At 36.0% G+C, this 26,797-nt stretch overlaps 1 protein-coding gene and 1 long non-coding RNA gene across 6 annotated transcripts in view; both read left to right on the top strand.

Annotated features, from left to right (window-relative positions):
* AUH (AU RNA binding methylglutaconyl-CoA hydratase) overlaps positions 1–26,797 on the top strand; it is a 203,587-nt gene that overhangs the window by 108,095 nt on the left and 68,695 nt on the right. The gene's annotated exons all lie outside the window — the stretch shown is intronic.
* LOC127538479 (uncharacterized) lies at positions 1,819–10,384 on the top strand. Its single transcript, XR_007947746.1, has 2 exons — positions 1,819–3,748; positions 3,968–10,384. It is a non-coding gene; the product is annotated as an uncharacterized LOC127538479 (long non-coding RNA).

The following is a 26,797-nucleotide window of genomic DNA, read 5'->3' as shown; positions in this document are numbered from 1 at the left end:
AATGTCTGCAAATGTCCATGATAGCAAATTTGATTTTTAGGGTTATAAATGCATTTTAGTGAATAATTATAATAGCTAACATTTATGCGGCACTTATTGATGAGGTGCAAGAACTGAGGATAAGAGATCCCCTCTGGTCCATGTTGGGCAGATTACTTGAAAAAGAATTTACAAACCCGAAGTTTGTGGCAAAGGGGGGATTTATTTGCACTAAGAAGACAGCTTTCTTAGTGGGTAGGGTCCTGTTAGGACTACTGTAAAGAAAATGTCTTCATTAGTGGGCTAAGTCCCAGAAGGGCAAATAGTAAAGTTTTGGGGTTCAGAGTCACCTTTTATTAGCCTTCTAAGACTTTATCAGGGTTTGCCCAGCCCTTCTTCCCCACCCTTCTCCCCCCCAGCTGGGAGTAATTCCAGGGCCTAATCTCCAATTCAGTAGAGGGTGGTAATTATGTTTCAGGTCAAGATCTCCAATTGAATGAAATTACTTATCTTGGGAAGGGTCTTGTCTGGGAAAGATGTACATCTCCCAGGGTTTGAGACACAGAAATCCCCCCCAAAGGGGACACAGTTTACATTTGAGTCCCCTCCCAAGTTAAAGGAGACACAATTTACATCATTACCATATGTTAAAACTCTATGCTAAGCACTTTACAACTGTTATCTCATTTAATCTGCAAATTATTCTGCCCAGTAGATACAATTGTTATCCTCATTTTATAGATGAGGAAACTGAGGCAAACAGAAGTTTAAGTTAGTAGGCAAATTTGCTAATATGGAGTTGGAGAATAATGAGATTTGGCTTTGGTTTTTCCCCCCAAATGCATCATATATATCTTTGTTTGCTGTTATAGAAACATCACCAATAAAGTTCCTACAGGCTTTAATGATGCCTATATACATTTCTAAAATAGATGGGATAGGAAGAAAATTGTGTGAATAAGGTGCTTTCATCCATAGTAGTTAATGAACATAGTTTCTCCCAAAAGTTTGATGTTAATAGATAAAACTTCTTTAACAATTCTCAGTATCTTTTTAGTTGCTCTGATGAATAAGAGCTTCTGCTTCTGCTGACAAATAAAGGGAGAATGGAAGGAGAAATAAAATAGTAAAAGTCAAAAATATGGGAGAGAATAATGGAAATTTCTGCTTGCATATTTCTGCTTCAGAGTTGTAACAGAAAAAGCCACTCAAGGGGGAAATGCACAAATAAATGTGGCAATTGTATTCTTCAATTTATACTTTAGATCAAATAGACAATGTTTACTAAATGGATAAATGAGTATAGTTGTATTTGAAATGTCATGTGATAATTAATTCAGAAGATCATCCCTTCACACTAAGACCTTAGAAATTGTAAAAGTAAAATTATCATATATTGCCACTGCTATATGATGTTTTATTTCCTGAACACCATTGTGTGAACTTTCTACTGAGAAAAAAACAATTTAACTTGTAGATTTTGTGGATATGCTTAATTGTGATTTGTGAGTATAGAAATAACTTACAAAATTTTGTAGAAAGGTGAAATCTTTGCTTGGAAAAGAAAGTTAGATTCCTAATTCATACTTTGATTAATGGATGGATAGAGTAGCATTATAAAGATAAAATTGTCTCATAGACAAGGAAAATTATTTGATTACCATATGAATTATTAGAAAATATTTTAAAGTGTTAATACTTTATTTCATAGCTTGAAAATAACAAGTAAAAATTGAAAAATGAAATTATTAAATTGATGATTCAAAACCTTGTTAAATGTGTGTTCTATCATTGTGAGGAATTTGGCATAACAGAAATTTATATTATATTGTTGAAAAAGTAGCACAGGCTCCATTCTTTTTCCTTTTAAGAAAATGCAAACAAGTACTTGTGCTTTCTGTAGTAATGTTTTCCTTAATTGAGAACATTAAATAACAATTGTATTTATTAAGTTAGTCAGTGATTATAAAATCTTTCATCTGATATGACTGGGAAACTTACCAGTCTTTATTTAATTTTCACTTTCTTTTTAGGAAATTAAGTAAAAATTGAGTAGTGGAATTCTATTCTCCCCACTGATAGAATTGAAGATATTATCAGACAAGACAAAAAACACTGGGCTGCTGTACTAGAGTATATACAAATAGCATATGGAACTAGATTTCCCTTAGTATTGGCTAGATTAGGGTAATGATCAGCAAATATTCTTACTAGTAAAATTGTACATTTTTTTCTTTGCTTTAGTATTCATTTAAAAAATTTTTACGTTTCTAGTTTTTTCCCTTCCTCCAGTTCCTTCCCTATCCAATTGAGGAGGTAAGCAAGATGATGGTTCTTATACAAGTGAAGTTATGAAAAATGCTTCCATATTGGCCATTTTTTTAAAAAGCAAAAAAAAGGGGGGAGGGGTATGTTTCATTCTGCACTCAGACTTCAGTTTTCTTTTTGGAGGTGGTTAGCATTTTTCTTTGTGAGTTCTTTGGAATTGTCACAGATCAGTGTATTGATTAAAGTAGGTAAGAATTATAGTTGAAAATCACAAAAACTTGCCATTACTATGTATAGTGTTCTCTTGGGTTCTGTTCATTTCAGTTTGCTTTAGTTTATGTGAGTCTTTATAAAACCATTCCCTTTGTCATTTCTTACAGTGCAATAATATTCCATCACAGTTTACCACAATTTGTAGAGTTGTTTCCTTATTGATGAACATCTAATTTCCAATTCTTTCCTACTACAAAAAGAGTTATTGATTTTTTTTTGCACATATAAGTCTTTTTCCTTAAAGTTGCTTAAACTCAAATCTTTTATTAGCCTTTCTAAATGAAATATTAAAAATAACATTAAATTTCATTCCTAATCTGTCTCCAGAATATGAAATCTACTCATGAATAGAAATTATTTCTTAATTTTCTTTTTAAATTTTCTTTCTGTTTCATTCTAATTACCACAGGGGGTGGGGAAGAGGAGAAGAATAAAAAACTCTTCTCTTTAGGAAATTATTTTTGTATTCTTTTTCTTAAAGGACTTTTGTGTTTTATTTTGTTTTTTTCTTCATCCTACTGAAACTCAGTCACTGTCCCTGGTTTTAGTAGGTGTTCCAAGATTTATTTGCTGTTTTTAAGTGTATAGTTCAAAAATTAACTTTTATTTCATTGACATAATTTCTAGTGTCTTGGAGTTTATTTATTCCCAGCTTGTTAATATTAATCTCTCACTTACTCTCCAAAATCAAAGAAAAAACAGAAATAAATAGTCATGGTCACCTTATTAAGCGATTAGTTTATATTGAGCTACTAGTTGCAAGTTTGATCATGGTTTGAAAAGGATCACAGTTTATAGAAGCAGTGACCTACTTAAGTAAGACATCACCAACTTTTAGTCGATAAATATCATAGCAAGTTAATTAAATTAACAGCCTCTAATGGCTGTTTAAATTTATCTCAGTTTGAGCAATATTTGTTGAAATACATCAGAACAAAAGGGAAAATGATGATAAAAAAAACCATCCATGCAGTCTTTTTAATTGAAATGTCTAAGGTTCTTTGTTGTTTTAATGTAATGGTATCCAATGGTATCCAGGACAGCCAATTTCAGAATTGTTGAACTTACTTAAAAACCATGATGAAAAGAAGAAAGCCTGGATAAAATTTTTCAAGGAATTATTAAGGAAAAATGTCTTGATATCCTAGAACCAGAGGGCAAAATAGAAATTAAAAGAAATTCCAGAGCTTCCAGATCAAGGAGTGTAAAAGGCTGAAACTATGAAAAGGTATGCTTGTCCATCAATAGAATGTAACCTTTTATGAGAGTAGATGTTAATTTCTTTTTTAGTTTTACATCCCCAGCATTTCATTTAGTGCTTGAGATATAGAAGGTACTAAATATGTACTTGTTTAATTGAAATAATTGAAACAGTAAGCATCTCTTTATCATGTCATTATTATAAAACATTTTATCTTCCTGTTTTTCTTCCCTTATTTGATTTCAGAATTGTCATTGTGATTCAAGTTTGATAGCAGTCAGAAAAATGAATATCACCCTCAGTTTGTGTGCAGATTATAATCTAAAAGTTCAGCCAATATAGCCTAACTTTTATCACATCATCCACAATAAAAACCTCTGATTTAAAGATTTCCAGTGGTAAGAATTTAATTTTCTCCTAAAGAAATTCAGTATTCTTTGGATATCCCTAATTTCAGGGAAGTTTTTCCATATTTTGAAATAATTCTGCTTCCCTGGCACAATTATCTTGTTCTGTTCTCTAGCATCAAACAAAAAATCATCTCTATAATAATCTTTTAAATATGTAAGCACTAAACTTATTCTCTACTTCACCAAATTATCCAGATATTATCAGTTTCACTAGATGATCCTCTTAATAAAAAGGCTAAGTTCCTTCACCTTCCTAGACACAGTCTTACATCCAAGGATAATTTTACCATACTTTCTAAAATTTTGCACCCTGAAAGCTAGCAGCAAGACACTGAACCCCAGGACAAAAGCCTTGGAATCAGAGGTTAACTATTCTCACCTAAAAATATCAAATCACAAAATAAAAAAATGAACAAAAAAAGTTGGAATAATCCAAAAAAAACCCCCAAAAACCCAAGAAAAAAATGTCAACAGCATAGAAAAAGTAGAATTGACTAAATAGAAAAGGAGGGAGAAAATCTCAGAGAAGAAAATGATTCATTAAAAATTAGAATTTGAGAAGTGGAAGCATGATGAAACAAAAAAGAAAAGAAAACGAAATTTCTAATTGAAAAGAAAACTGATCTGAAAAATAGATCCAGGACAGCCAATTTCAGAATTGTTGAACTTACTTAAAAACCATGATGAAAAGAAAAAAGCCTGGATAAAATTTTTCAAGGAATTATTAAGGAAAAATGTCTTGATATCCTAGAACCAGAGGGCAAAATAGAAATTAAAAGAAATTCCAGAGCTTCCAGATCAAGCAGTGTAAAAGGCTGAAACTATGAAAAGGTATGCTTGAATCAGACAACTGAGCACTTAAAGCTAATTACTTATTCGATATGAGATGATGACTATTAGTATATGTTAGCATTACACAGAATTCAGCAATTTTCACACTAAAAAACTGAGGTACTTGAAATATGACTTTCTGGAAAGTAGAAGAGTTAGATTATAACCAAGAATCACATACCTATCAAAAATGAAGATAATCCTTCAGGGGAGGGAGGGAATGGATATTTAATGAAAGGAATTTAACATAAATTAAGATGAAATGAAATTTAATTTAAAAAGAGAATTTTAATTAAAAGACCAGGAATGAATAAAAAAATAACCTTCAAATACAAGATTTAATGGAAAATAAAAAATAAATAAGAGAGAAAACATAAAACTTGTAAGGTAAGACTGTTTATATTACCATGTGGCGAGAGATTTATCAATTGTAAGAAATTTATTACTGTAAGGGCAATTAGAAAGCATATACTAGGAGTAGACAGAGAGTGTGGATGTAAGCTTATAGAGTGTGGATGTAAGCTTATTTTGATGGGATGATACAAAAAAAAAAAAAAACCCAAAGAAATGAAAAAGAAGATTGTACTAGGTGAAAGAGGGGGAAGACTGGGATAAGTTATTTCTCATAAAAGTAGCATAAAAGAACTATTATAATGGACGAGAATATGGTGGGGGGAGGTAGTGGTCAGGAAGCTTAGAAATCTTACTCCCATCAGAATTAGCTTAAAGAAGGAATAACATAAACACTTAGTTGTGTACAGAAATCCATTTTATATAAGGAAAGTGTGTGTGTGTGTATGGGAGTAAAGGGATATTAGGAAGCAAAAAGGGATAAGAGAAAGGAGCAGGGGAGGCAAAAGAAAGAGCACATTAAAGGGAGGCTGATCAGAAATAAAACACTTGTGAGAAGGGATAGTGTGAATTTAGGTAAGAGAGAAGCAAAAACAAAGGAGAAATAGCACAGAGGGAAATACACAATAATCATAAGTATAAATATGAATGTGATGAATTCACCCATTAAATAAAAGCTGATAGAATGAATTAAAAGCCATAATCCTATATAATGTTATTTATAAGAAATACATCTTAAGCCCAAAGACACACATAGAGTAAGATAAGAAGCTGGAGTAGAATCTATTTTGCTTCAGCCGAAGGGGAAAAAAAAAAAGCTGGAGTAGCAATTGTGATCTCAAAGTAAAAATAGGTTTAATAAAAAGAAATAAGAAAAAATATCGAAAAGATAACAATAGACAATGAGTAATATGTACCAAATGGAATAGCATCTTTTTGAAGGATATGTTGAACATATTTTGCTATAAGAATTAAATAAACCTAACCAAAAAATGAACAAGAAAAACATTAAAGAGGTGAAGAGCATTCTGCAAAAGTTAAATATGATAGATCTCTAGAGAAAAATGAATTCACAAAAGTTGACCAGATATTAGGGCATTAAAAACTTCACAACTCATGCAGAAAAGCAGACACAGCAAATATTCTTTTTAGGTCATAATTACATTAAATAATGGGCTGTGTGTGTGTGTGTCCCCTCTTTGAGTCTGTTCAGATGAGAATGAGATTCAGATGTTATTAGTCCTCTAAACATCTCCTTTAATGTGAGATAATTTTTGCTATTCTTATTTTTCCCTTCTTCCAGTGCATTCATTTCCTTATCTTTCCCTTAATTTGCATTTTTCTGATCAATAATAATTAAGACAGTTCTGAGGTACCACTACATCCCTCTCAGATTGGTTAGGATGACAGGAAAAGACAATGATGAGTGTTGGAGGGGATGTGAGGAAACTGGGACACTAATACATTGTTGGTGAAGTTGTGAATGGATCCACCCATTCAGTAGAGCAATTAGGAACTATGCTCAAAAAGTTATCAAACTGTGCACACCCTTTGATCCAGCAGTGTTTCTACTAGACTTGTATTCCAGAGGGATCCACATGTGCAAAAATGTTTGTGGAAACCCTTTTTGTAGTGGCAAGAAACTGGAAACTTGAGTGGATGCCCATCACTTAGAGAATGACTGAATAATTTATGATGTATGAATGTTATTGAATATTATTGTTCTATAAGAAATGATCAGTAGGATGATCTCTGAGAGGCTTGGAGAGACTAACATGAACTGATGCTAAGTGAAGTGAGTAGACCCAGGAGATCATTGTACATGGCAAACAGCTAGATTATATAATGATCAATTCTGATAGATGTGGCTGTTTGCAACAATGAGATGATTCAGGCCAGTTCCAGTGATTTTGTGAAAATCAGTCATCTGCACACAGAGGACAGTGGGAACTGAGTGTGAATCACAACATAGTATTTTCATTCGTTTTGTTGGTATTTGATTGCATTTTGTTTTCTTTCTTACTTTTTTTTCCCCCTTTTTGATATGGTTTTTCTTGTACAGCATGATAATTGTGGAAACATACTAGAAGAATTGTACATGTTTAACATATGTTGGATTTCTTGCCATCTAGGGGAGGGATGGGTAGAAAGGAGGAAAAAAAATAGGAATACAAGGTTTTGCAAGGTTGAATGTTGAAAATTATCCATGCATATGTTTTGAAAATAAAAGGCTATAATAAAAAATCTTAAATTAAAAAAAGAGGGTCTATGATATGTTTGCAGCTGGTGTATTAAACTTGAAATTGTTAGAAATTTTTTTTTAAACTCAGAAATACAGCATATTTCTTAATGTGTTTATGTATATTATATTTATTTAACTTGAATATCTGTAAATTGTATTGTGTGTGTCTTCAATGCTATTATATATGTGTGTGTGTATATATATATATTCTTGATTATAATAACTGGCATTAAATATTGCTTTAAAATTTGCAGAGTTGTTTACACTTGTTCCTTGATTTAGTCCTTGTCACAAACCAGTGAGGGAGGTGCTATTACTGTCCCCATTTTATGAGTGATGAAACTGATGATGAGAGAGACCATGAGAATCACATAAGGTCACATACCAATAAGTGTTTGAAAAAGAATTTGACTATTTCTATGATATTAAATAGCTGTCTTAACATATCTGTGAGTTCACTAGATGCATATATGACTTCTATCATATGTAATACATGTTAAATAAAAATATGTATTATACACACCAAGAAAATGTGCCATGTTGTTTTTAAATCTCCTTAAAATTTTTTTGAAGTAGATCACATTAATGGATCTCTGATTTTGTTGAGTGGGGTACTTACCTGTGACATATTTGTAACTTGGTACGTGGTCTTTGAAAACTAATATAGCTGAAAAACTTGTAGTCCCTTTGGTCAATTTGATGAGATTTTAAAAAATTGACATATGATTTCATTGCTGTAAGGAAACTCCTTGTATATTTGGAGTACCAAATATATCAATACTTTCTCTGTAATTTATGGTCTTAAAAGAATTCTCTGGGGTATCGAGAAATTAGTTTTGTGTGGATACACAGATAGTATATTTCAGAAATTTGAATCATAGCTCAGGATTTTTGGCCACCTTTCTATCCACTATGCCATGCTGCTTAATAATTAAAACTCTAGAAATAGCACATCTAACCATATGGATTTTCTACTTTATTGAAATCCAGTGTCTCATTGCTTTTAGGTTATATAATTATAAGTGCTATTTTTCATCTTTGAATGCTTTTCACAACTTTATCACAGAGAGCCTTTCCCATTATACTTTCAAAAGTCAGATAGCAGAGTAAGAGCTTACAGCATTGCCTAAATTCTCCCAGAATATCTTCCACAACCAACTACAAAATGTACCAAACTCTGAGCAGTAAAGACCCCCACCCCACCCTCCCACCTCACCCATCCCCACCAAATGTTAAAGTCAATCAGTTTTTCAACCCAGAGCATAAAGAGGAAAGTGGACACTAGGGTGTGGGCTGCCTGAGAACACAGCATAAAATCAGAAAGCTGTTTTAGCCTTTTCTCTGGTTAAGTGATGGGGAGCAGCCAGTCTCCAGAAATCATAAGGGGCCCAAAAATTTAAGCAGAAGGAACTCTGCTTCAAATAGATCATTCCTATACTACCCTTGGGAGCAGGATCTAGCATATCTGGGAGCAGGAACTCTTCACACAGTTCTGGTCCATGGTGCCAGGGCATAGAGTAACAGTAGTTGTCATGAGGAAGGGAGAAGACACCTTCCCTGTGTAAGGAGTGGACTTTACTCCAGGTAGCCAGTGAAAAGACCTCTCTCTTGAAACAATGAAAACTTACAAGGCCCTAGACTGAGTCATGAAAGACAAGCCAATCATAATCTGAGAGGTGAGCAGAGCCTTATTCTCTAACACAAAGTCCAAATATAAGAAGTAGGATGAAAAAAGAAATCTACTACCGTGTTTCCCCGATAATAAGACCTATCCCGAAAATAAGCCGTCCCCTTACTGTATAAGATTCCTCTAAAATAAGCCCTCCCCTGAAAATAAGCCCTATTGAGATTGCTACTGTAGTGAACGTGATCCCCTGTGCTACATGCTACATTATGGTACCCTCTGTATGCACCGTTTCCCCTCCCCTCTGCTCCCCCACCCCGGGTGAAACGCACGCCACGCTCTGAGCTGCAGCAGTGAGCGCGTCATCCTGTTCTTCCCCCAGTGATTTGCTTGCTGGCGCCATTGAGAGCAGTGCCGTGGAGGAGAGCTGAGGCAGGACAACATAAAAACCCCGGTATGTAAGCGGGAGTGAGGGGGCATGATGGAGGATAAAAGGGGCATATTGGAGGATAAAAGAAGAACTCAGGGGGCATGATGGAGGATAAAAGAAGAACTCAGCCAGCACTCACCGCGCTAAAGAAATGAAGAACTTCCTTGCAGAGAGAAGAATAGATCAAGTAATGATTCCTGCAGGAATGACTGCCTATCTCCAGACCCTTGATATTGCAATAAACAAGCCATTCAAGGACCATTTGCGCATGGAAGTCAATGACTACATTGAAAATAGAATGGAAAGAAATCAGCATGGAAACTTTGTGAAGCTCTGTCTGCAAGAAGTCGTGACTTGGGTGAAGAAGTCATGGGATAAAATTACTGACAGCTTGTCGCCAAGGCACTAGGAGCAGGTTACCTGGACAAGACATGTTCATTTAAAGAGAGCTATATTGCTGGACATGACAGATTGGGTCCACTTCTTCTGAAGGAAATAGAGGCGAAAGACATCCAGGACGGAATTCAGGGTATGGACACTTATGACGATGTTGTTGAAGAAGATGACATGATCATTATTGAATAAAGGTAATTTTTTTGGTTCACATTTACCTGTTTATTAAAATTGCTGTCAATGTTCATTAAAATAAGCCCACCCCTGAAAATAAGCCCTCTGGTGTTTTTCTGTTCAAAAAAATAATAAGACAATGTCTTATTATCGGGGAAACACGGTATAAGGGGCTTGTTAATATTTAAAAAGAAAGAAAAAAAGTAAAGCAATTATGTAAACCAAAATAAGATTTTATATGTTAAACAAAGTGAAATAACGTGAGCACTGGTCCCATTTTATATAGTGTACATAATGATTTTAATTGGGGCTTTCTTGGCAAGGATTCTAGAGTGGTTTATGATTTCCTTCTCTAGATTATTGAGAAAATTGAGGCAAATAGGATTTGACCAGGGTCACATAGTTAGTATACATAGTCAGTGCCTCAGGCCACATTTGAACTCAGGTCTTCATGAGTCCAGGGCTGATGCTCTGTCTTTTGTACCACTTATCTGTCCTTCTACATGATGTAATTACATATTTTTGTAGGTTTCTGGTATAAGCAATAGAGGGGAAATTTTTAAATATTTTATAATTCTGAGGTTTCTATTATTACATTTTAAACATCCTTGTGATTTTGTAAGCTTTTATTTACCATTGTGATTCCTTATTCATGCTTCCTCATTGATGCAAGTGGAATTGTTTTTGTTCCTCCTCTTTAGCAGTTACAGGAAAGATTAAAATCTCTGGATTTTGAGGGTGTTCGAGGTGTCCTCTTATTGTTACAAATTGAAATATTTTTGAAATCAGAATTTTCTGGTAGGCCAGAGCAGAAATTGATACATCTGCTATTGCTACTGCTTCCTCTTCCTCCTTCTTTCCCTCCTCTTCCTTATCATTTTTCTTTTTGTTATTATTAGTAAATAACATCTAGAAGTCTTTGTTATTCAGAAGAAGGTTTAGAACATCTTTAAGGAATAGACTCTCCCTGATTATAATTAAGGTGGAATTTTTTGCTACATATCTAATGGGCTCAGTGCTAGGTAATTACCGAGGCTGATCAGAAAGGAATATTCCTTCTACTTTTAAGATCTTGATTAAGGCAGTTAATCTTCCCATTTTTTGTGACAGAAATATATTTGAAATCAATAGGAGGCCTTTCTATCCTCTATTATTTCTTGAGAAATCAGAGTTATTGTTTCTGTAACAGTATTTCATACTTGTCATTTCCTTTTCCTTTTGCTAGCTATCTTTCTGTACATTAGGGTCTTTTCCAGGGAGTTCTGCCTTTTCATTATGTTCCCAAAGTACTTATGCTTCAACTTCATTATTTGCCTTTTCAATAAATAGTCTGCATTAATGCCTTTAAATATTTTTGCTTATTTTTTTGGGGAGTGGTGGTGTTTTTATTTATTTTTTTTTCTTTTTCTTTTTTCTTTTTAAATTTTAATATCTTTTTATTGATAGAATGCATGCCAGGGTAATTTTTTACAGCATTATCCCTTGCACTCACTTCTGTTCTGATTTTTCCCCTCCCTCCCTCCACCCTCTCCCCCAGATGGCAAGCAGTCCTTTACATGTTGAATAGGTTACAGTATATCCTGGATACAATATATTTGTACAGAACCGGACAGTTTTCTTGTTGTACGGGGAGAATTGAATTCAGAAGGTATAAATAACCTGGGAAGAAAAACAAAAATGCAAGCAGTTTATATTCATTTCCCAGTGTTCTTTCTCTGGGTGTAGCTGCTTCTGTCCATCTTTGATCAATTAAGGCTCTCTTTATCGAAGAGATCCACTTCCATCAGAATACATCCTCAAACAGTATCGTTGTTGAGGTATATAATGATCTCCTGGTTCTGCTCATTTCACTCAGCATCAGTTCATGTAAGTCTCGCCAGTCCTCTCTGTATTCATCCTACTGGTCATTCCTTACAGAACAATAATATTCCATAACATTCATATACCACAATTTACTCACCATTCTCCAATTGATGGACATCCTTTCATTTTCCAGCTTCTAGCCACTACAAACAGGGCTGCCACAAACATTTTGGCACATACAGGTCCCTTTCCTTTCTTTAGTATCTCTTTGGGGTATAAGCCCAGTAGAAACACTGCTGGATCAAAGGGTATGCACAGTTTGATAAGTTTTTGAGCATAGTTCCAAATTGCTCTCCAGAATGGCTGGATGTGTTCACAATTCCACCAACAATGTATCAGTGTCCCTGTTTTCCCACATCCCCTCCAACATTCCCCATTATCTTTCCCTGTCATTCTAGCCAATTTGACAGGTGTGTAGTGGTATCTCAGAGTTGTCTTAATTTGCATTTCTCTGATTAATAATGATTTGGAGCATATTTTCATATGTCTATAAATAGTTCAATTTCTTCGTCTGAGAATTGTCTGTTCATATCCTTTGACCATTTATCAATTGGAGAATGGTTTGATTTCTTATAGATTAGAGTCAATTCTCTATATATTTTGGAAATGAGGCCTTTATCAGAACCTTTGATTGTAAAAATGTTTTCCCAGTTTATTGTTTCCCTTCTAATCTTGTTTGCATTTGTTTTGTTTGTACAAAAACTTTTCAATTTGATATAATCAAAATTTTCTATGTTGTGGTCAATAGCGATCTCTAGTTCTTCTTTGGTCATAAATTCCTCCCTCTTCCACAGGTCTGCGAGGTAAACTATCCTATGCTCTTCCAATTTATTTATCATCTCATTCTTTATGCCTAGGTCATGAACCCATTTTGACCTTATTTTGGTGTATGGTGTTAAGTGTGGATCAATGCCTAGTTTCTGCCATACTGATTTCCAATTTTCCCAGCAATTTTTGTCAAATAATGCATTCTTATCCTAGAAACTGGTGTCTTTGGGTTTGTCAAACACTATATTATTAAAGTTATTCGCTGTTTTGTCCTTTGAACCTAACCTATTCCATTGATCAACTAGTCTATTTCTTAGCCAATACCAGATGGTTTTAGTAACTGCTGCTTTATAATATAATTTTAGATCTGGTACAGCTAGGCCACCTTCATTTGATTTTTTTTTCATTAATTCCCTTGAAATTCTTGACCTTTTGTTTTTCCATATGAACTTTGTTGTTATTTTTTCTAATTCATCAAAGTAGTTTTTTGGGAGTCTGATTGGTATAGCACTAAATAAGTAGATTAATTTAGGTAGTATTGTTACCTTTATTATATTTGCTCGCCCAATCCAAGAGCATTTAATATTTTTCCAGTTGGTTAGATCAGACTTAATTTGTGTGGAAAGTGTTTTGTAGTTTTGCTCATAAAGTTTCTGATTTTCACTTGGCAGATAGATTCCTAAATATTTTATACAATCAGTAGTTACTTTAAATGGAATTTCTTTTTGTAACTCTAACTGTTGGGTTTTGTTAGTGATATATAAGAATGCTGATGACTCATGTGGGTTTATTTTATATCCTGCAACTTTGCTGAAGGTGTAGATTGTTTCTAATAACTTTTTGGTAGAATCTCTGGGGTTCTCTAAGTATACCATCATATCATCAGCAAAGAGTGATAATTTGGTTTCTTCATTGCCTATTCTTATTCCTTTAATCTCTTTCTCAACTCTTATTGCCAAAGCTAGCATTTCTAATACAATATTAAATAGTAAAAGTGATAGTGGGCAACCTTGTTTTACTCCTGATCTTATTGGAAATGGTTGCAGTTTGTCCCCGTTACATATGATGCTTACTGCTGGTTTTAAATAGATGCTACTGATTATTTTAAGGAAAAGTCCATTTATTCCTATACTCTCAAGAATTTTTAATAGGAATGGATGTTGGATTTTATCAAATGCTTTTTCTGCATCTATTGAGATGATCATATGGTTTTTGTTTATTTGATTATTAATATGGCCAATTATATTGATAGTTTTCCTAATATTGAACCAGCCCTGCATTCCTGGTATAAATCCTACTTGATCATGATGTATTATCCTGGGGATGATTTTCTGTAGTCTTTTTGCTAATATCTTATTTAAGATTTTAGCATCAATATTCATTAGGGAGATTGGTCTATAATTTTCTTTCTCTGTTTTCAACCTACCTGGTTTAGGTATCAGTACCATGTCTGTGTCATAAAAGGAGCAAACTCCTTCATTCCCTATTTTTTCAAATAGTTTATAAAGCATTGGGGCTAATTGTTCTTTGAATGTTTGGTAGAATTCACATGTAAATCCATCTGGTCCTGGGGATTTTTTTTTTAGGGAGTTGATTAATAGCTTGTTCTATTTCTTTTTCTGAAATGGGACTATTTAAGCAATTTACTTCCTCCTCTGATAATCTGGGAAGCCTATATTTTTGGAGGTAGTCATCCATTTCGCTTAGGTTATCAAATTTATTGGCATAAAGTTGGGCAAAGTAACCCCTTATTATTTCTTTAATTTCCTCTTCATCAGTGGTAAGTTCTCCTTTTTCATTTTTAAGACTGCCAATTTGATTTCCCTCTCTTCTTTTTCTAATAAGATTTACCAAAGGTTTATCAATTTTATTGGTTTTTTCATAAAACCAACTCTTAGTTTTATTTAGTTCAATAGTTTTTTTACTTTCTATATTATTAATTTCTCCTTTTAATTTTAGAATTAAATTTAATTTTAGAATTTCAAGTTTAGTAATTGATTGGGAGTTTTTAATTTGGTCTTTTTCTAACTTTTTAAGTTCCAGGCCCAATTCATTGATCTTCTCTTTTTCTATTTTATTCAAGTAAGCCTCTAAGGATATAAAATTTCCCCTTATTACTGCTTTGGCTGCATCCCATAAATTTTGATATGATGTCTCATTGTTGTCATTATCTTGAGTGAAATTATTAATTGTATCTATAATTTGCTGTTTCACCCAATCATTCTTTAAGATGAGATTATTTAGTTTCCAATTACTTTGTGGTCTATTTACACCTAACTTTTTGTTGAATCTAGTTTTTATTGCATTGTGGTCTGAAAAGAAAGCATTTACTATTTCTGCCTTCCTGCATTTAATTTTGAGGTCTTTATGTCCTAATATATGGTCAGTTTTTGTGTAGGTTCCATGAACTGCTGAGAAGAAAGTATACTCCTTTCTGTCACCATTCAGTTTTCTCCAGAGATCTATCATACCTAATTTTTCTAATATTCTATTTACCTCTTTAATTTCTTTCTTATTTGTTTTGTGATTTGATTTATCTAAATCTGAGAGTGCAAGATTGAGATCTCCCACTATTATAGTTTTGCTGTCTATTTCTTCTCGCAACTCTCTTAGCTTCTCTTTAAGGAAGTTAGATAATATACCACTTGGTGCATATATGTTTAATACTGATATTGCTTCATTGTCTATAGTACCCTTAAGCAAGATATAGTTTCCTTCCTTATCTCTTTTAATTAGATCAATCTTTGCTTTTGCTTGATCTGAGATAAGGATGGCTACCCCTGCTTTGTTGACTTCACCTGAAGCATAATAGATTCTGCTCCAGCCTTTTACCTTTAGTCTGTATGTATCTCCCTGTTTTAAATGTGTTTCCTGTAAACAACAGATTGTAGGGTTCTGACTTTTGATCCAGTCTGCTATCCGCCTCCTCTTTATGGGAGAGTTCATCCCATTCACATTTGCGGTTAAAATAACCAATTCTTCATTTCCTGCCATCCTAATATCCCCAGATTATACTTTTCTTTTTCTTGCCCTCCTTCCCTTCTTCCCTATTGGTCCCACTAACGTCGCACAGCTCTCCCTCTTTAGTATTCCTCCCTCCTCCTTTTGAATCCCTTCCCCTTTCTTGTACCCTTCCCTTATTACTCTTTTTCCTTCTCCCTTTTCCTCTCCTACTTTTTAATGAAGTGAGAGAAGAGTATGAGTAAAACAAATATGTCAATTGTTTCCTCTTTGAGCCAACTCTGATGAGAGTAGGATTCACACAATGTTCCTCCCCCTAAGTTCCCTCATATATGATAGGTTTCCTTTGCCTCATTGTCGCATGTAGTTTCCCTCTTTTTATCTCCCTTCTTCCCTTTTTCTGACACTATCCTCTTTCCATTTCTACTTCCCTTTTTTATGTTCTATCAGTAAGATCAAATTATACATATGGTTTTTATGTATATTCACAACAGAAATACAGTTCTCAAGAGTTCCTTTTACCTTTTTCTGCTTCTCTTGATTCCTGTTGTTGAAGATCAAATTTTTTGTTTAAGTCTGGTTTTTTCCTTAGAAACAGATGGAATTCCTCTATTTCATTAAATGTCCATCTTCTTCCGTGGAAAAAAATACTCAGCTTAGCTGGATAGTTTATTCTTGGCTGCATTCCAAGTTCTTTTGCCTTTCGGAATATCTGGTTCCAGGCCCTTCGATCCTTTAATGTTGAGGCAGCCAGATCTTGCATGACCCTTATTGTTGCATCTCGGTATTTGAACTGTTTTTTCCTAGCTGCTTGTAAAATTTTTTCTTTAGTCTGGAAATTCTGAAGTTTGGCCACAATATTCCTTGGAATCTTTATTTTAGGGTCTTTTTCAGAAGGTGTTCGATGAATTCTTTCAATGCCTATTTTCCCTTCCGGTTCTATTACTTCTAGGCAGTTCTCTTTGATGATTTCCTGTAAAATAGTATCTAGGCTCTTTTTTTTCATCATAATTTTCTGGTAGTCCGATGATCCTCAGGTATCTCTCCTAGATCTATTTTCCAGGTCTGTTGTTTTTCCAAGTAAATATTTGACATTTTTTCCAATCTTTCATTTTTTTGGTTTTGCTTGACTGATTCTTGATGTCTCAATGAATCAGTCATTTCTATTTGTTCAGTTCTAATTTTTAGTGAGTTATTTTCTTCATTAGCTTTTTTTACTTCTTTTTGTATATGTCCAATTGAGTTGTTTTGCTCTATGGAATTTTTTTCCATTTCACTAATTTTTTTTTTTAGTGAGTCATTTTCCTTTTCCAATTCGCAAACTCTGTTTCCCAATTTGCAAACTCTGTTTCCCTGCACTTCTTGGGAGTTTTTTACCTTTTCCAACTCACATTTCAAGAAGTTGTTTTCTTTTTCCACTTTATCAAATTTTTCTTTTAGTGAGTTATGTGTCTTTCCCCTTTTCTCTTCTAGCTCTCTTTTAAGGTTTTTAATAGTCTCTTCTAGGAGAGCCTTTTGTATTGGAGACCAACAATCATCTGGAGACTGTTTGCTATTAGTCTCTTCAGGGTTGAAAAGCTGTTCTCTTTCTGTATAGAAACTATCAATCGTTCTTTTGATTTTTTTACTCATTTTGTTAAAGCCTGTAAGGTTTGCCTTCAGAGCCAGGAGGTTACTAGCTTCCTCTGCAGAGCAGTGAAAGGTATATGGACAGGTAGCTGTCCTGCCAACCGGCTACAAAAAGCAGCGAGGTACTGGAGTGCTCTGGGAAAGAGTTCCCCACCCGAAAGTAACTCAGGCCTGCAAGGCTGGCCTGGGAAAGTGCCTTTCAAAGAACCTCAGCTGTGTGAGATAACGACTGCCCTGGGGCTAGACACTTAGCAGTGAGAGTTTCACTGCCCCAAGCCAAACCCTGCCCTGGGCCTATGGGTATTAGCAGCTGAGCAGTGAATGGATTTGCAGGGACCGGAAGTGTCTGCCGGGGAAGCGCAGTTAGCTGGGGAGGTTCTATTGCCCCAGGCCGAGCCCCCCACACTGCCTATTAGAGGCTGCCCAGGCTGTGCCCCGCTGTCGTGCAGATTAGTAACTGCCCCCACAAAAGCCCCAAACTGCCGGATGTGGCCACAGGGCTGCGATTAAGTCTGCCTGAGTCACTTCCGGGTTTGAGGGGTTACAGCCAGATCTCGTTAGGTTCTGGCATTTTTTAGAGGACCCTCTGTTTTAGGCTTTAACTTCTCTGCCAGTTTACTGCTTTGTAATCAAGGCAGAGCAGTTAGCCTATAGCAGAGTGGTCTCTATAACTTCTCTAGCCACAGAGATCACCCCCGCCCCTGGTCTGCTCAGGACGCTAGCCTCTCGCTGCCTGTGCTAGTCTGTTCCTGGCCCCTCAGGACAAACCTTTCCTGGCGAGCTTCCCGATCGGCTGGTAAGTTGTAGTGCTTCTTATCTTCATGAATTTAAGCAGTGAAGAGTTATTTTTGAGGCTGGATTAAATAGTTGGTTATGAGGGTAATGAGAGGAGCTTAGAGAGTCGTGTGTGCCTGCTCCGCCATCTTGGCTCCGCCCACTGGTGTTTTTATTTTTAATAGCATTTATTTTTTCCAAATACATCTCAAGATAGTTTTCAACATACATTTCTGTAAGACTTTGTGTCTTACACATTTTTCTCCCTTCCTCCTTTAACTTTCCTTTCTTCAAGATAGCAAGCAATTGATATAGGTTAACAATTAAATAATTTTAAATGTATTTCCATATTTGTCATTTTCTGCAAGAAAAATCAAATGAAGTGGGGGGAAAAGATAATAAAAAAACAAACAAGCAAAAATAAAAAAGTAAAAATTCTATATGCTTCAATCCACGTTCAGTCTCTGCAATTCTCTTTCTGGAAGTGGATGGTATTTTCCATCCCAAGTATATTGGAATTGGCTTGAATCACTATAATGCTGAGAAGAGCCAAATCCTTCACAGTTGATCATCACTGAATTTGTGGTGACTGTGGTTTCCTTGGTTATGGTCACTTCACAAAGCCTCAGTTCATGTAAGTCTTTCCAGGCTTTCCTGAAATCAACCTATTTATCATTACTCATAGAACAATACTATTCCATTATAGTTATAGACCATTACTTATTCAGTCATTCCCTAACTGATGAGCATACACTCAATTCCCAGTTCCTTGTTGCTACAAAAGAGGCTTTTACATACTCAGTAGTGAATAAGTATTGACTTATTTGACTTTCTTGCTGTCCAAGGGGCCTCTCAGAAGTGTTCTCCAGCATTGATTCTATAAAACTCAGACTTATTTATAATGCAACTTTCACAGCCATATATTGCTACTTGAAAAATTCTACGTTTGACTATCTATACCTTTCTTGACAAAGAGATATCTCTGCTTTTTACTAAGTTGTCCAGATTTGTGTTGGCCTTCTTTTGAGCTAACAAGCATCTTTCAGTTTATTGGGTTCAGTCACCATCTGCAGTGATCTTTGAGTCCAAATATATAAAATCTGATACTGCTTCCATTTCATCTCCCTTTATTTGCCAGGAAGTGAGGGGATCAGTCGTCAAGATTTTAGTATTTTTCATATTAAACTTCAAAATAAGTTTTTACTCTTTCTTCTTTCACCTTCATCAAGAGGTTTCTTAATTCTTTTTCACTTTCTGCCATCAGAGTAATATTGTCTGTATATGTGAGAATGTTGATATTTCTCCTAGCAACCTGAATTCCAGCTTTTGATTCACCCAATCTGGCATTTCACGTGATATATTCTGAATACATGTTAAACAAATTATTGTATATTTGTTGTATTCCTTTCCCAATCTCAAATCAGTCAGTTGTTCTATTTTTAGTTCTGACTATTGCTTCTTGGCTGGCTTTCCCTGTTCTTTGGAGACAAGATGATATGATACTTCCATCTCTTTAAGGACTTGCCATATTTTATGCTGATCTACACAAATAAAGCAGAAGTAGGTATTTTTTAAATCTTATTTTATTTTTCTGGTTCTCCCTTACTTTCTCTATAATTCAGTGGATGTTAGCAATTTGGTCTCTGGTTCCTCTGCCTCTTTGAAAAACTAGCCTGCTTTTCTGGTTATTCTCAGTTATTGCTAATGATCTTTTAGGATTTCAGGTAATTTAGCTGATTTCCATCATCTCCATTAATCTTATTATTAACAATGTTTCCCAAGGGGCATCTGACTTCATCAGGATGTCTGAGTCTAGATCAATAGCTACACCAATGTGTGTAATGGGCTCGAGTTGATGCTCTGAGATCCCAAGCATGTGAGGCTAAATAGCAATTGGATGATACTCTATTAATATATGCTTGGAGAAAGAATGGTCCCGCCCACTCTCTGTGCAAATTTTGGTGTGTTGTATAGGAAATAATGTAGAGATGATTTTGGTGGGCGGAGGGAGAGAGGCAGAGAGACTGCTGACCAGGCTCGTGTCACGACTGCTCTCACTTCTTATCGCCATTCCCCCTTCACCTCTGCAAAGCATAAAGATCGAGGATTTTCTCTTAACCTGAATTCCTGACTCCGGCTGATTTTAAAATACACAGTCATCACACTTGGCACCCAACGTGGGAACCAAGGACCCTACTTTCACTGAAGAAGTCTCCGGTGACCACGAAATTAGGTAAGTATTTTAATAGACAAACAGGGAACTCACTTTGTTAAGGGCTAAACTAGTAACCTTTTCTGGCTGAAATCGGACAGATGTTAGGAAAAGATTCTCCTCCATCTCCACCCCCACCTCTATTCCTACCCCTGCCCGGAAGTGGCGCTATAGAAAGCATGTTTAAGCTCATTGAAGTACAAGGGTTAATCATAACTTGGGAACAGATAGCTAGACTTCTGGATACATTAAAACGCACCTCCCCTTGGTTCTTAGAGGAAGAGCAAATCTCTTCAGATAATTGGACATTTTAATAGGGCAACAACTCTGTGCATACTACAATGAGAAAGGTCCTCATTCAATTTACATTGAAGCATTCTATGTATACAGTATAATACAGTTAGCCTTAAAAAATCCTATAAGTTATAGAAAAAAGAAAAATTCTAGGAATAGCCAGATGAGGAAGTACCAGGAAAAAGAGGAAGACAATGAACAGATTAATGACCATATCCCCACATGGCATGGAGATTTAAGTGAGGCTCAAGGGTGTGGTGACTTTCCATCCCACAAGGCAGCTTCAACCCCGCCTAAGGAGCTGTTAATTGATTCTGCTCCATCAACTCCACCTTCCAGGATGGAGAGAGGAGAGGTAGTGGGAGGGGGGATAGTGACAGCACCAGCACCTCCCTTCCCCCTGCATCCAACTGCTCCTATGAGTAGATTAAAAAAGGCACTACTCAAAATTACAGCGGAAGGGGAAAATGTAAATGAGTTACGACCACACATTTTTCCTATGATTCAACAGTTTAACTCAGGGATCCTCAAACTTTTTAAATAGGGGGCCAGTTCACTGTCCCTTAGACTATTGGAGGGTCAGACTATAGTAAAAACAAAAACTATGAACAAATTCCTATGCATGCTGCATATATCTTATTTTCAAGTGAATAAACAAAACGGGAACAAATACAATATTTAAAATGAAATAAAGTTAAATCAACAAACTTACCAGTATTTCAATGGGAACTATGGGCCTGCTTTTGGCTAATGAGATGGTCAATGTCTGGTTCCATATTTGTCACTGCTAGTCGTAACAAGTGATGCAAGTGTGCATCCGTTAGTCTTGATCTGGTTGGAGATTTCAAATGTTTCATTCTAGAAAAAGTCTGTTCACAGACAAAAGTGTTGCCAAAGATGGTTTCCATTTTGAGTGCATGGTTCCTGAGATGAGGAGATGAGGAGAGAGATGCATAGAAATTATGAAGGCTGCTTGACTTAAATGCGTCTTTCAGAGAGTCACAGTTCTGCAGTTCAGCCAGTTCCACTTGGTAAATTGTATCCATATTTTCAATGTCAATAGAAAATGGGTTACGGAAAAGCTGTATGTCCTGTTCATGGAGATGAAGCTCTTTAAATATAAATTGGAACTCCTTTTGCAATTTTTCCAGTGAATCCACACATGTTTTGTTTGGGAATGCAATCAACGGTTTTTCCACTAACAGATTTTGAGTTGTGGGGATGTGGCAGAAGTTTTCCTCCTTCACTTGTTTGATGAGGAGGCCTCATTTTACTTCAAATGCTTTGACATGTGATTGCATATCACAGATGAGCTTCCCCTTTCCTTGAAGTTGCATATTGAAATTGTTGAGTAGTTTGATTACATCTGTCAGAAAGGCAAGGGGTCATTTCCATTCTGCATCATTGAGCTCTGGTACTTCTTTGTTTTTTGAAAGCAGAAAAGTTGTAATCTGTGGAAGTAAGTCATAGAAATGTTTCAAAACTCTCCCTCAACTCAGCCAGTGGACTTCTGTGTGATATAGAACATCTTCATACTCAACATTTAGCTCAGACAGAAATTCCTGAAATTGTCTGTGATTTAGTGCATTAGCTCTAATGAAGTTAACACAAAATACCACAATTTTCATAGCAGAGAGCCACTTCAGTGATTTACTACTACACAGTGCTTGTTGGTGTATGAGGCAGTGTATGGCTGTTGGATGAGAATGGTTATGTTTGTCCATCTTTTGGTTAATGTGAGCAATTATTCCTTTCTTAGACCCCACCATCCTAGGAGCACCATCAGTTGTTACGCTGGCTAGTTTAGCCCAGTATAGCTCCAAAACATTCATAGTTTGGCAAACCTTTTCATAGATATTCTCTCCTGTAGTTGTTCCTTTGATGCTTTGCAGGGCAGCAAGCTCTTCTGTGACTTCAAAATAATCATTCATCTCACGAATAAAAATTAGAAGTTGTGCAGAATCACGAACATCATTGCTTTCGTTGAGTGCCAAGGAAAAATGTGAAATTTTTTTAATGGAGTTTTGCAAATGCTGATGCAGATTGTCTCCTATTTCTTCAATCCTCCATGTAATTGTAGGTCCTGAAAGACTCACTGTACTAAATAAATCGGCCTTCTCTGGGCATATCTCTTTGGCAACAGAAAGAAGGCATTCTTTAACAAATTCTCCCTCCACGAATGGTCTGCCAATGCATGTTATTAGCTTGGCAACTTGAAAATTGCTTGCAGTGATGAAATATTTAGCTGCTTCTGCTTCACAAACATATTTTGCTGAGTTGTCAATGTATTTTTCAGTTTTAATACTTTATCTTTTCTCACTTCTCCAACCAAACAATCATATTTATCTTTATGTTGAAGTTCATAGTGTCGACACAAATTATATTCTTTGAACATAGACACTTTATTCTGGCATATCAGACATAACAACTCTTTCCTTGTATTGCATGAAAAAGTAATCATAAGTCCACTGTTCTTTGAATATCCTACATTCCGCGTCAATTTTTCTTTTTCCTAACATCATTATTTCCTAGGGATTCCAAATTGTTATTAGTAAAATACCAATATATACATACAGTGCTACAAAAACAATACACCAGCAATAACTTTGCCCACACAGAGACATAAAGACTGCAATGCCCAACTTCCTCCAAGCTGCCTCTGCGCTGTGATACCTTTGTTTCTCACACTCTCTCTCCCGCTCTTCACGCCTCCGCTTCCAACCTTCACTGCTGCAGTGAATTCCCCCTGCAGCGGCTGTGACAAGCGCAGCATGCACTGTACATCTCCCGCGCCTGCCTGTTGTGGTGGCTGCAGTTACTGTACTAGGCTGCAGGCCATCAGTTCTCCATCTTCTGCATTTTTTTCCCTTCCCCACACCATACACCTAGGCTCCTGGGAACTCACTTCACCTCGGTATCGCCTCCCACTCTGTCTCCGCTTCTGTAGCCCAGTGCCAGAAATGTGCGTTGCTAACGCGAGTTTAGGTCAAATGTCACTTCCAGTCGGATTTTGCCATAACCCAGTGGGCCGCATCTGGCCCACAAGCCATAGTTTGAGGACCCCTGGTTTTAACTCTTCAGGTCAAGAAAGTAGAAAATATGCTCCTTTTGATATAGAAATCCTCAAAGCCCTGAAAAAGGCTTGCACTCTTTATGGAGCTACATCAGCTTATGTTAAGATGTTATTACAGCATTTGGCTTTTGAAATCTTAATCCTTAATGACTGGAAATCTATAGCAAAGGTATGCTTAGAACCTGGACAAAACTTGTTGTGGCTTTCTGAATATAGTGAGCTCTGTAGGATACAAGCCCAACAAAATAGTCAAAGTGGAGTTCATACTGCAATCATCTGTGACCAATTAACAGGTGTAGGTTCTTATGCAGACGTCACAGTACGGATTAATTACTCCATAGCAGCATATAAACAAATTGCTGCTAATGCTAATAAAAGCATGGGCTTCTCTCCACAATAAAGACGACAAGAGTGAGACCTTCACAAAAATAACGCAAGGGCCAAGTGAACCCTTTGCTGACTTTGTGGGACATTTGCAGACAGCTATCACAAGAACTAATGGGGAAAATGCAGTAACAGACATTTTGATAAGGCAACTTGCTAAGGAAAATGCTAATGAGATTTACAGAAAAATTATACTAGTTCTGCGCAAGGATGCTCCTTTAGAGGCACTCATAAGATACTGTGCCAAAGGGGGCACAAATGTCTTTTAGAGCCAAGCTATGATGCAGACTTCATATGGGAATACAGGATCCCTTCTGGCAAGGGACTTCCAGAGAGACTCGTCAATGCTTTCAGTGTGGTAAAGCAGGGCAGCTGAAAGCTCAATGTTGGTATAGAGACCGAATGAGAAAATAGGGTGAGAGAACAAGACCGAATATTCCATGTCCAAAATGCAACAGAGGCTTCCATTGGGCCTCAGAATGTAGACTGATTCAGGGAAACGGGATGAGGGGCCCAAGGCAAAAAAATACTTGGGGCATGATGACAGTTGATGCTACACCCAGAGAGTGCCTAAAAGTCCAGTTCCCAGACATGACCAATTAGCCAGGAAGCCATCTGATGGGAGAAAGGGATTACACAATCACAAACAATCAGCCAGGAAGCAACCTGATGAATAGAGTTGTATGCAACTGGGATAACTGAGATACCTCCTGGAGAAGTGAAATCTGTTCCTTTCCCGCTTATGGATCCCTTGCCTCCAGGCACAGTAGGCTTGATCATTTCACCTCCTGAGAGTATGTACAAAACAGTGTCCATCCACACACTGATGTGGGAAACTGGGGAATGTATAGATAATATCCTAGTCACTAATACAGGTAGAAAATGTGTGACTTATCACTCAGGAGAAGTAGTAGCAGCACGTTTACTGATACAGATTCCTAATAAACAATCTGGTGATAGTCGCCCAGATTCTGACTCCAAGCAAAAAAATCCAGGAATATACTGGACAGCAGCTGTGACAACTGACTGACCTATGCTCACTACCTATATAAATGGCATAACATTAGAAGGAAGACATAGGTACAGATCATACAGTCATTAGAGGTGCCAACTGGCCCAGTCATTGGCCAGAGATTAAAGCAGACACCTACATGTCTGGCGTAGAAGGATCAATAGCAGCTGACGTTAATGCTACCTCTATGAGATGGACTTTTGAAGGCAAAACAGGAGTTTTTACTTCTTTTGTAGTTGAAAAATTCCCCATCAATCTGTGGGGAAGAGACGTTTTACAACAATTAGGGTTAAAAATGAGTACTTTGGTTTTTTAAGTCAGTGCTGCTGTTGAAGGCCTGCCAACACTTTCACCTGTTCCTATCCAATGGAAAACTGATACACCAGTGTGGATAGAACAGTGGCCCTTAGGTAGCAATAAAATTCAGGCCTTATTAGATATAGTACAGGAGCAGCTTGACCAAGGACACTTACAACCTTCTCTAAGTCCTTGGAATTCCCCAGTATTTGTTGTAAAAAAGACACCTGGAAAATGGAGGCTGTTGACTGATTTAAGGTGAATGAACAGATGGAAACTATGGGAACTCTTCAGCCTGGAATTCCATCTCCTCTTCAGTTGCCTCTGAGGCCTCTTTGGGTTTAGACATTAAGGATTGTTTCTATTCCATCCCTCTGGATAAGGAGGATACGAAAAGATTTGCCTTTTCCGTGCCCAGTGTTAACTTATCTGAGCCTTATAAAAAATTTGAATGGACCAGTTTTGCCACAGGGAATGAAAAACAGCCCCACTATGTGTCAAATGTATGTTGCTGCTTAAGAAAGAAATCTAGCTAGTAAATCCAAAGATATGTTGGGAGGGAAAAGAAAAAAATAAGTCTGCTAAAATCATCTGCAGATAATTGCATGATACTTATACACAGTAGGTGGAATATTGAGTTCAAAGAAAAAAAACATAGAGTAGACTTCTGAAGAATACCTTCACAAAAACTGGCCTTCTATTAAGGCATAAAAAACCTTACAAACAAATGCAGAAAAGTAGAAATATTAAATGTACCCTTGTTAAACCATAATGCAATCAAATTGATAGTAAAGTAGAGATTAAAAAATGATTGTAAACTAAATAATCTAATCTTAAAGAATAAGTGAGTCACTGGGAAAGTCATTTAATCTCTCTATGCCTTATTTCCTCCTATAAAAATGAGTATAACATTATTACATTAGATGATAATGCAGATGCATACACAGGTTCTTGTAACTGTAAATTATTGCTAAATATAACATATCGTTATTATTTTAAATCATATTCTAAATATGTTTCTGTAGGGTACTTGGTTCACAGTTGAGGAAATTTAGCTATTTCCAATATGGGAGACAATGACTGTAATGGAGTACTCTTCATGACTGAAACTCATGTAATAAATCTATGAAAGAGTTCCAGATGATAGCTTTAAAAGATAGAACTACTGTTTCTATATAAAATCAGTTAACTTAGGAAAATTCCATTTATTTAATAAAATTAATTTATTGTTTATTCATTTTAAAAAAAGGTGGGTCGAACAAAAAGTTATAGAAACACTAAGTAAATAATTCACTAAAGATAATCACAGCAATGTCTCTTTATTCAGTCATATCCAATTCTCTGTGACTCCATA

This window comes from Antechinus flavipes, chromosome 1, assembly GCF_016432865.1.
Source record: "Antechinus flavipes isolate AdamAnt ecotype Samford, QLD, Australia chromosome 1, AdamAnt_v2, whole genome shotgun sequence".
In the NCBI taxonomy this organism is placed as follows: Eukaryota; Metazoa; Chordata; class Mammalia; order Dasyuromorphia; family Dasyuridae; genus Antechinus; species Antechinus flavipes.
This window is presented reverse-complemented; position numbering and strand designations above follow the sequence as displayed.